This window comes from Eutrigla gurnardus (genome assembly GCF_963514095.1).
Source record: "Eutrigla gurnardus genome assembly, chromosome: 17".
NCBI lineage: Eukaryota > Metazoa > Chordata > Actinopteri > Perciformes > Triglidae > Eutrigla > Eutrigla gurnardus.
Window position 1 is genome coordinate 23,288,008 of NC_139928.1, and position 10,000 is coordinate 23,298,007.

General features: G+C 43.1%; 1 protein-coding gene and 1 long non-coding RNA gene across 3 annotated transcripts in view; both read left to right on the forward strand.

The window, feature by feature from the left end:
• Positions 1–2,385, forward strand: part of atf6b (activating transcription factor 6 beta) — an 11,514-nt gene extending 9,129 nt beyond the window's left edge. For both annotated transcript variants that reach the window (XM_084033005.1, XM_084033006.1), the window contains one exon: positions 1–2,385. This exon is cut by the window's left edge and continues 437 nt beyond it. The gene's annotated coding sequence lies outside the window, so the exon portion shown is untranslated.
• Positions 2,386–2,543: 158 nt separating this feature from the next.
• Positions 2,544–10,000, forward strand: part of LOC311028436 — an 11,815-nt gene continuing 4,358 nt past the window's right edge. Inside the window, exons 1-2 of the long non-coding RNA XR_014598724.1 lie at positions 2,544–2,976; positions 7,238–7,328. This is a non-coding gene — a long non-coding RNA (uncharacterized lncRNA). The remainder of the gene's footprint in view (positions 2,977–7,237; positions 7,329–10,000) is intronic.

A 10,000-nucleotide genomic window follows, 5' to 3' on the forward strand; every position in this document is an offset into this window, starting at 1 on the left:
AGTCGGATGCCGACCCGGCAGCACGCCGCGCCTGGAAGTAAACCTGCGTTTGGATATTTGATGTGTGTGAATGAAGCGTGGAGGCTTGTTTCCGTTGCCATGCCGACGGGCGGCGCCACAGAGCTGCACAGTTCCACCTTAAAAAGAGAGGAACGTTTCTATGAGGCGTTTTGTTTAAGTTGGAACTGTGCATCTCCGGTTGCCCTCGACAACGACGGCGGTTCCTGTTTGGTCGCCGTGTGGAACAGGAAGCCGGGTTCGTGATGTCACCGCTGACGGCCGCAGCATGAAGCCGGATCCCAATGTTTGCCGGGAGACGTCGTGTGATTCAGTCATCATTTTTATTTTATATCATAAAAACAATATATCTTTGGATATTGGGGGGAAAAAATATAAGAATAATATGCAGATTATTTAAAAAAAAAAGAAAATTAAAGGAATTAAGGCTTCAGACGGTGATCACTCAAAAATATAAATTGTCATTTAATCTAAAATACAATCTCTAATTTTCCTTTTTCTATGCATATATAACTATATATGATGAAGGACGACAGTTTGACTCCCGACGGCAGTAAAACATGAATCCAAAGCCGTAAAAACATAAACATAATGTGATCAGAGCATCGGTCGGGAATAAAGGAATCTGCCGAGTCATCAATGCACACTAATGGACCAAGAACTTGATCCTCCTGGTCCCAGAATCCTGACCCACTTCAGGGATCCACTAGGATCCGGCTTCACGCGGCCGCCGTCACATTCATGACTTCATCACTTTGGAGAAAAAAATCATGTTCTTGTTTTGAATGTGGATTATTTAATAGTTGTAAATATCGGTGTTCACTCTGTAGATATTTCTGTTTGTTTTGTCATCTTTTTATACGTATTTTTTATTTTTATTTCTTTTGTCTTTTTGATCTTTTGGCAAGAAAACATTAAAATAGTAATAATAAAAAAAAGTGGAATAATGAGAATGAGGCTCGGAGGGAAAATCAGAATTTAATATTTTGTTTAGTTCAGTGGACCAACCGATATTCTGTCCTGATGATCAAATATATTTATGGAAATATATAGTTTTTATTGCACAGAATGAATTAATTACATGACTCATCGACTGTCGAAACAAAACTCAATCTTTTTATTTTTTTTTACTTAATGCCTCGCACCTTTAACACTTCCTGTTTTTATTTCTTCTGTCCATGAAATGTTTCTGAATTTCTTTGTTGTTGTTTTAAAGAGTCAGTTTAACGCATCACGTTCGGTTTCCTCGGCATCATGGGAAATGTAGGATTCTTTATCCTACTGGAGTGGCCCTTTAATGTTCAAAGCAGCAAAACTATAAAACACGAAGTTTGACAATCAAAGATAGAAACAACTTCACCATTCAGATGTTTTCCATCTAGCAAAAGAAAGCCTGAATATTTTCTCCTCCATTAGTTGTTTTTGACTCTTTTTTTCAGATTAACCAGACGGGATAAATCATGTTATTCAGTAAACTTTTTGTTACCGTTGAACAGAGCCATGCTAGCCGTTTCCCTTTGTTTCCAGTCTTTATGCTTAGCTAAGCTAACCAGTGTATTTACAGCAGACATCAGTGAAAATATTCTTTTTTTTATTATTTCTGTTTGCTCCTCCTGCGTGTCTGGAAAAAATATTCACAAACTTTTTTTTAATTTTTTTTTATACGGTTGAATTTCTTACTTTTTTGTAAAAAAAAAATTAAAGTAAAGTTTTGGCGGGAAAAAGTGGATATGAAGTTAAATATGTGGCCGGGAAACCGCTGAGTCATGAAAAGCCACTGTTCCTGGTTTTAAACAACAAAAATAATAAATAAATAAAAAGAGGATCGTTTGCAAAATGTTTATATTTCTCATCTGGTTGGTGTTTTTTTTTACCGACGGGGGAACGTTTCCACTTCCTGTCTGAAACGCTGGAGGTCACTCGTTTACGACTATGTTGATTATCAGTTAATTCATCAGTTATTTTCTCAATAAATAAGATGGGATATTTTAAAATATGGATTTAATTATCTGAGAAAGAAAATCAGGGAAGCTTTGACTTTTTGTGTTTCAAAAATGTCAACATTTTCTGTTGATATGAAAATCAATTCAGCGCTGAATCAGAAATCTTCCCATAAAAAGAATTAATAAGAAATACAGAACCGTAAAAAACCACGAACCTGATCCAGAAATCAGTTTCATATTTCATGTGTTTTTTTCCACTTTGATCAGAAATGATTTCAACACTGCTGAGTCAGCGTGCTCATCAATGATGTAAATACGATATAAATAGTTTGTCTTTGTTGTTGTTTTTTATTTAAATATGTAAATACATCTTTCTAACTCCATCCTCACGTTTGATAAAGATATAATAAACATTCAGACTCCCGTTTGGTTTTTAATGAGCTTGATTTGATGAGTTTACCTCCTCAACCGTCTGGTTGCGGAGCCGTAAATGACGACGAGCCATGAAAGCAGTCGTCGTGGTCTCATGTTGCTGCAGGTTGATGACTCATCTGTTCACAGGTGTCCTCGGCCTCGGGGAGATTTCCTGCTCGACCTTTTGACCTTTTCAAGCCAAACGAACTGCTATTTTCAAATGCAGTTAAAGGGGAAGTTCAGGAGGCTCAACAACGGAGGTCTGAACTGTTTCCAAGTGTAAAAGAAAACCTTCAGACTCTTTACTACGACGCTCTAGTGATCCTGAGATGGTTCGGTGGGACCGGCCGGCGGTGAGCGGACCGGGCCGGCGGTGAGCGGACCGGGCAGCGGTGAGCGGACCGGGCCGGCGGTGAGCGGACCGGGCCTTTTCTCGGTGAAGAAGGGACCAAATTCTCCCTGTATTCTACGTTTCCCACTTTCATTTGTTCTCCTCAGTGCTGGACCGTGAAACAGCCGTCGGCCTCCACTAGAGGGCGACGTGGCGCTGCAGACCTCCTGCTGCCGCTCCTGGACCCTGATGGAATAACGCTGAACTCGGGTCAGTAAAGTGAGACGGGTTTATGTGCTGTGATACGAGAGAAAACACACACACACACACACACACACACACACACACACACACACACACACACACACACACACACACACACACACACACACACACACACACACACACACATCATCAATGAGTTGATTGCTAATCCTCAGCATGACATCACATCCTAACGTGTGATGGATGAGGTCATGGTGTGACATCACTGATCTGGCAACATTCAAAGTTGGCCAAATGATCCGTTAGCACTTCCTGTTTGCAACGAGGTGATGGACGCCCAACAGTCACTGGATTATTATTTTTATTTTTATTATTATTCTGTTTTTAACACAACAGCATTCCCTGACATCGGACATTTAAAAATAAAAGCTCACTAATCAGAATCTTAAAATATTTGTTTTAGTTTTGGGGTCATGAAAAGGTGACGTGTCCAGTGCAGTTTGATTTTGGATGTTTTTGGCCAGCTGGTGGCGCTAGAGGACACCTGGAAGACGGTGGTGTAAAAAGGGAAATGTTGGTGTTCCAGCAGCCAGAGTGAAGGGCAGTAAACGGGGATGACAGACGGAGGCTTCCTCCCCCTCCTCCTCCTCCTCCTTCTCCTCCTCCTCCTCCTCCTCCTCCTCCAGCAGCAGCTCTAAGATCAGATCCACTTCCACATGTCGGTCGTATAACTTGTCCTCTTGGTCACGTTCGGAGACACGGAGGACGAAGAGGCCCCGCCCACTTTTCCAGAACTTTTATTATATGATAATAAAACTGAAGATCTTCCACTTTGGACGCCGCGTCCTCTTTTTAAAAACGTCACCGTGAACTTTGAGCTGCCAGGACGGACGGTTTCTTAATGTTACACACACACATACACACACACGCGCACACACACACACACACACACACACACACACACACACACACACACACACTGTGATATACACTTATATATTACTCCATAATCCTAATTTAATATGATGGAAGGAACCCAGCAGGTGTAGAAACCATGACAGGAGTTTTATCTGAAGACAATATTCTGTACTCCAGTACAAGGTATTCAAGGTATTCAAGTACAAATACAAATATAAATATTTAAAAAGTACAAGTACTGATTCAACTTCTTTACTCGGGTAGAAAAACAAGAAACTAATGTAAAGTAAAAAGTAAAAGAATCTCTATGAAGGAGATTTCTACTGGCTGTTTTTTTTACAAGTCAAACTGAATCTTTTGTCATTTTAATGAGAGAGAAAATAAACGATAATTACCCTCAAATTCATTAAAACTAAAGTAACAAGTCTTTTTGAAAATGTGAACTCTGCAGGAAAACAAAATATTTACTTTTACACTTTTTAGTTTTTATACGGATTAAACTGTTTCTCATGTATAAGTCCAGACGGAGCATTTATATGAATATAATTCAAGACAAAATATTAGACACATCTAAATTTAGAATAATTTAAATAAATAAGTACTTTTTTAAAGGATTGATATGAATTACGGTTATATGCTGCATTCTGATTCGTCTTGGTGGCTTGAGTCGGTTTACTGAGAAGTAATAATTACTCTGAGACGAAGGATTGATGGAGCAGCAGAACGTAAACAGACCTTTTCTCAGCTGGGAACCATTAACCTGACAGCTGTGTTTCCAGGGGGAGGGGGGGGTGCAGTCATGTGTCCCCAATAAATGTGTCCCCACCCCCCCCAGCCAGATGTTGAGGTTTACACTGATGGTTTCAACAGCTGTGAGTGAAATATGCATCTCTAATGTAACACGGGAGCACCGTCTCACTCGATTTGGTGTTTAACTGAGAATAAAACAATAAATCCAGAGTTTTTACGCCCAATAAACTCAACTCTCATCATTATATTGGCTTTAAAATGAGGGAAGATCATTCTCCATCTGATGATTAAGATCATGCAATAAGGATGGAAGCTCCAGAAATCTCACTAAATGGACCTAAATATATCTAAAAACATCAAAAAACCAAAATATTACAAAGATTTATAGTTTAATAACTAAACTCATGTTTTCTGTTGAATTACTTTTTAGATTTTTAATTAAATAAAGTTATTGTTTTTTTTTGCTAGTGATTTATGAGTGCATTTATAGTAGAAGTTACTATAAATAGTTAATTATTTTTAAATTAAAATCTAATTTAGAATTTCCAGAATTTTTTAAAACCACAAGACCTTCAGACCTTCCTGTAGACCTGCAGACCATTTTATCTTTCTCATAGACTTCTATACAACCAGAGAGGAGTCGCCCCCTGGTGGCCAGCAGAGAGAAGTAGGACCATTTTCTCATAGACTTCTATACAACCAGAGAGGAGTCTCCCCCTGGTGGCCAGCAGAGAGAAGTAGGACCATTTTCTCATAGACTTCTATACAACCAGAGAGGAGTCTCCCCCTGGTGGCCAGCAGAGAGAATGACAGCTCTTCATTGATGCACTGATTTTACATCATTGTGGCTTCAGAGACACTCGACTGAAGCACCGAGTGTTTATCCAACAGCGGCCATGATGATGATGGTGATGATGATGGTGGTGAAGAAGAAGAAGAAGAAGGAGAAGATGATGGTGATGATGATCATGATGGTGAAGAAGAAGAAGGAGAAGATGATGGTGATGATGATGATGATGCCTCTGGACCGCCGCTCCCGTTTGGACCTGCATGATGTCACCGTTGCTCTCCGTCCTTCCAGCAGCACTGAAGGTCTAAATATCGAGTTACCGAATCCCCCGACGCTCAAACAAAACTCACATTACAGATGTGACTTCAGAAGCCGTCGATGTGGATCTGCTGCCGTTGGCTCCGGCTAAACCACCGGGTCATGGTCCCAGAGGACGGACCAGGTTTCTGTCTGGATCTCACCCCTGGAACCGTTTAAGGAAGTCCAAGTCCGTCGCACTTTACACTTAAAGATCCCCGGAGACATAAAAGGGAGCAGAATGGTTTTAACGTGGTTCGCTGGTCGCTAACGCTGAGTCATCGCTGGCCTTTTGCAAAAACACTGAGTCGATTTTCAACATTCTGCTCCCCTTTGAGACGATGGTGACTTTACACATCATTTCTAAATATATCTATCCATCCCGTTTCTGCCCGCGTTGACACCGTTGCTTTCTTTTCTTCTTGATATTTGCGTAACCTCTTCCTCTGTGTGACTCGGCATAATTCGGATTCTCCCGTTTGTAATCGAATACTTTGGATTCCAGGGATTGTTGCGGGAACAAAGGCGTCTTTCAGCTTCCTGGGAAACGACCACGACGGCGTTTCTGGGGCCCGGCGATCCGCTTCAGGGTCTGGGTTCTGTCGTCGTGTGTCCGTATAAATCGACTTCATGTGATTGGAGGAAGTAAACGAAACGTGCTAAAACACGACTTCAAGCAAAACCGAGAAACGGTCTCAGATTATTGACATACTATTTTTTAGACACTCAGTATTTTGAGAAACTTTCTCAAAGTTTCTAATTTCTTTGATAAAGTTTTTTTTCCCCTGACAGTGGCGTTACTGGGCTTCCATAGCTACGAACACCAGTATTAAACTGGGCTGTAAAAAACGTGCCAAAACATCCCACGTGGGCTGAGAAACCTCTTCACATTGCCGAGTCCGAACAAACGTCTGTGTTTCGGTGACATATGAGCAACCTCACAAGCATCCCCACGTCGGCCCACAGGAAGTCTTTTTCCCACAACGTTGCACCGCCAAAACAAAGGCGGCCTCCGTCCGCGGCGTGCGTCCAGCTCGCCGGACAAAACGTCACTTCTCTGGGAAACATTCGGCCTTTTGTTCCGTCTGGGAAATAATTCATTTGCACCGTCAGCTGGGCCGGTCGTCTCCGTGTTCGTGATGTCCTCACGCCGCAAACATGATGCGCTAATTCTTAGAATGAGGAACGTTAAAATGTGTTCTTTGGGCCAACTCAACTCCTTCAGATCTGCTGGAAATATTTGTATTTATGAAACTTCTTTTCATATAAAACCGTTGAAGAGCGCCGATTCCCCGGATGGTTTTACAGACAAACTGATGTGCATGTTTTGTGTTTTTGCATCTCTTTGTAGTCCTTTTGCATCTTTTTGTAGTCCTTTTGCATCTTTTTGTAGTCCTTTTGCATCTTTTTGTAGTCCTGATGTCACTGATGTGCAAATGTTAAATAATGTTTTTGCCATTTGGACCTTTTCCACTCTGCAGATGTCATAATCATGAACACATGAATGGTAATATGTCAACATTTTCTCGCTCTCTGCTCTTTGTCTTCCAGAGGTCGCGACCTCCACCTCCAGGTTTCTGTCCTTGGGCTGTTTTTAACGAGCCGATGAGCCCCATATGGTGAAGGAATGATGGTGAAGAAGGTAGGCGGACGTTCTCCGTCTCTCTGAGGGACGATCGCTGCGTAGTTTCTTGATGTCCTTCCAGTCTCCGATGGACAAACCAGAGTTTCCAGGCGGCTCGAGAAACACAACAACATCTCCAAACAAGCACCGGTTGTCCCCGCGTTAACGTGTGGCTGTTATACCTTTAAAATGCTGACACAAAGCAGTGTGAAGGTCTGTGAGGTACATTTATGTTCAACAGTGAAGATGGTGTAACGTTTGGAACCGACAACTTACGTTACCAGCAAACAATCTCCATGGCAACGCTTTAAAATCAACCCAGTATATAAAAGTCCAGCTGAAATTACTTCTACATCACATCCTCGCTCATATCGTTCACCTATTTATCGATATATGTTAAAATACAATACAAAAAAATCTATTTCCGTGTATTTTTTTTCCAATCCAAATTCAATGTTTTTTTCTTCCCAGACAATAAAATACAACATGTGCTTTAAATCGTCTAGAACCGACCAATGACATCACGACGTCCGTCCATCAACCTGTAACGGAAGGTCGCGAGTTCATCTTTTACGCGTTAAAATGGAATCCCAGCGCGGCGTCCGTCAGCGTACGGAGGATCGAAGGTGCTCGGAGTGAAAGAAAGACGTTCTGTTTCCACATCTGCCCCGTCTGGCAGGCAGCTGATTGGTGGAGAGGTTTCCCCTCACGGCTCTCTGTGTGTGTGTGTGTGTGTGTGTGTGTGTGTGTGTGTGTGTGTGTGTGTGTGTGTGTGTGTGTGTGTGTGTGTGTGTGTGTGTGTGTGTGTGTGTGTGTGTGTGTGTGTGTGTGTGTGTGTGTGTGTGTGTGTGTGTGTGTGTGTGTGTGTGTGTGTGTGTGTGTGTGTGTGTTGTACTATATTGCTGGCCGAGCTGGTTGCGTTACCGTGGAAACTCCCTGTGAGGGCGCCATGTGGCCATCTCACGGTGAGTTCCCGCCGGCCGCCGTTAAGGTCACGCTCTGTTTGGTTAACGTGTTGTAGATAAAATATATAACGCAATAATTTATAAGACAATATAAACATTGATGCCACGTTTTAGACCAAATATACAAAAATACATTTTCTTTTACGAGTGATTAAAGTGAGATGTTCACGCCTGTCGTGTTTATTTAGGAACGATGTTAAAGCCGCTCCGGTTCACGTCCCATAAAGCCGACACACGAATCCTCGCCGTCGCCACCTGGACGCCGTGAAGCTCGGATTACGACATATCGTATACTTTTGACCACCAGCTTCCCCTTCATTTACTTGCCAAAAAAGAAAAGTACTTCTTGCTCATGATCGGTTTATTCTAATAACCAGTCGGCATACGAAAGTCATATAATCACACATTTAATCACGAACAACCAAATGGTGTACAGCTCGACCTTTGTCTGTCCTTTCAGCAGTGAGAGTCACAAAAATGCTAGCTGATAGCTAGCAACTGGCTAGCAGCCAGGCAGACAGGTTGATTTAATTTGCTCTGTAGATGAACTAATATTCATGAATTTCAACCCTCAACATGTTCTAAGTATGTTTCCTTTCACAGTCCAGTACGACGCCCCAAAGTACAGCCAATGCCGGCGATCTCCCGCTCCCTTTTAACCCTCATGACGAAGCCTCCCAGCGCGTGCTGAAGGTCACGGTCTGCAGACATCGATCACGCCGCGGCCAAATATGCTCTGCGAGGTTTTGACATAATTTATATCCCCGTCTGGTTTCACACGCTTTAGATTTACTTTAAACCCTCGTAGCGGGACCCTCGCCGTGACGGTCGGTGGCATAAAGAACCCCCCCTCGGTCTAATGAAAACCTGATCCCTGCTGAGGTAACGCTGCCGTCACTGCGTTGGACCGGTCCGGAGGACTGGAGGACTGGGGGGGCGAGCTGGATCCCCTAGTCTCTAATAGATTCTCAGTCTGGGTTTCACAGCTGCTGGCAGTTTGGGGAACACAACAAGGAGCCTTGTGTAAACGTGTGTGTGTGTGTGTGTGTGTGTGTGTGTGTGTAAGCAGAGTCCGCTTCCTGTCGTATCTAGTTTTCTTGATTTTAACACCAGGTTCCTAAATCAGCTGCCTTGTCTCAGATGTGTGACATCATCATCATCACATGACATCAACCGGTGACCTCGCTGCAATGCTTCACAGAGGAAAGCGTGGTGAGCGGATCGCAGGAAGCCGGTTCACACACCAACGACTCGTTGACACGCTGCCGGTCCTCAGATGTGGTTTTCGTGGTCGGGTGAGGCTGAAGGGTTGGAGGAATACGGCGAGCGCTGCGCTGCACACAGGAAGTGGAGAGGAAACGAAACCTCACACACTCCGACCGCCGACCGCAGAGCAGCTTCTGTTTCCTACGGAAGCCTGAAAGGGATCAGTGTGACTCAGACCACCTGAGGTCTTCAGACTGACCCCAGACCAGCTCAGAATGCAGAGACGCATCAGGGACAGTCATGGACACGCGATCACACAATGGGCCCCTGGACGTCTCTTTGAAGATGTCTTGCATGCTTTTGTAGTCATTAAGTGTCTCTGTAGTCCACTTGCATCTCTTTGTAGTCCTCTTGCATGTCTTTGTAGTCCTCTTGTCTCTTTGTAGTCCTCTTGCGTCTCTTTGTAGTCCTCTTGTCTCTTTGTAGTCCTCTTGCGTCTCTTTGTAGTCCTCTTGCGTC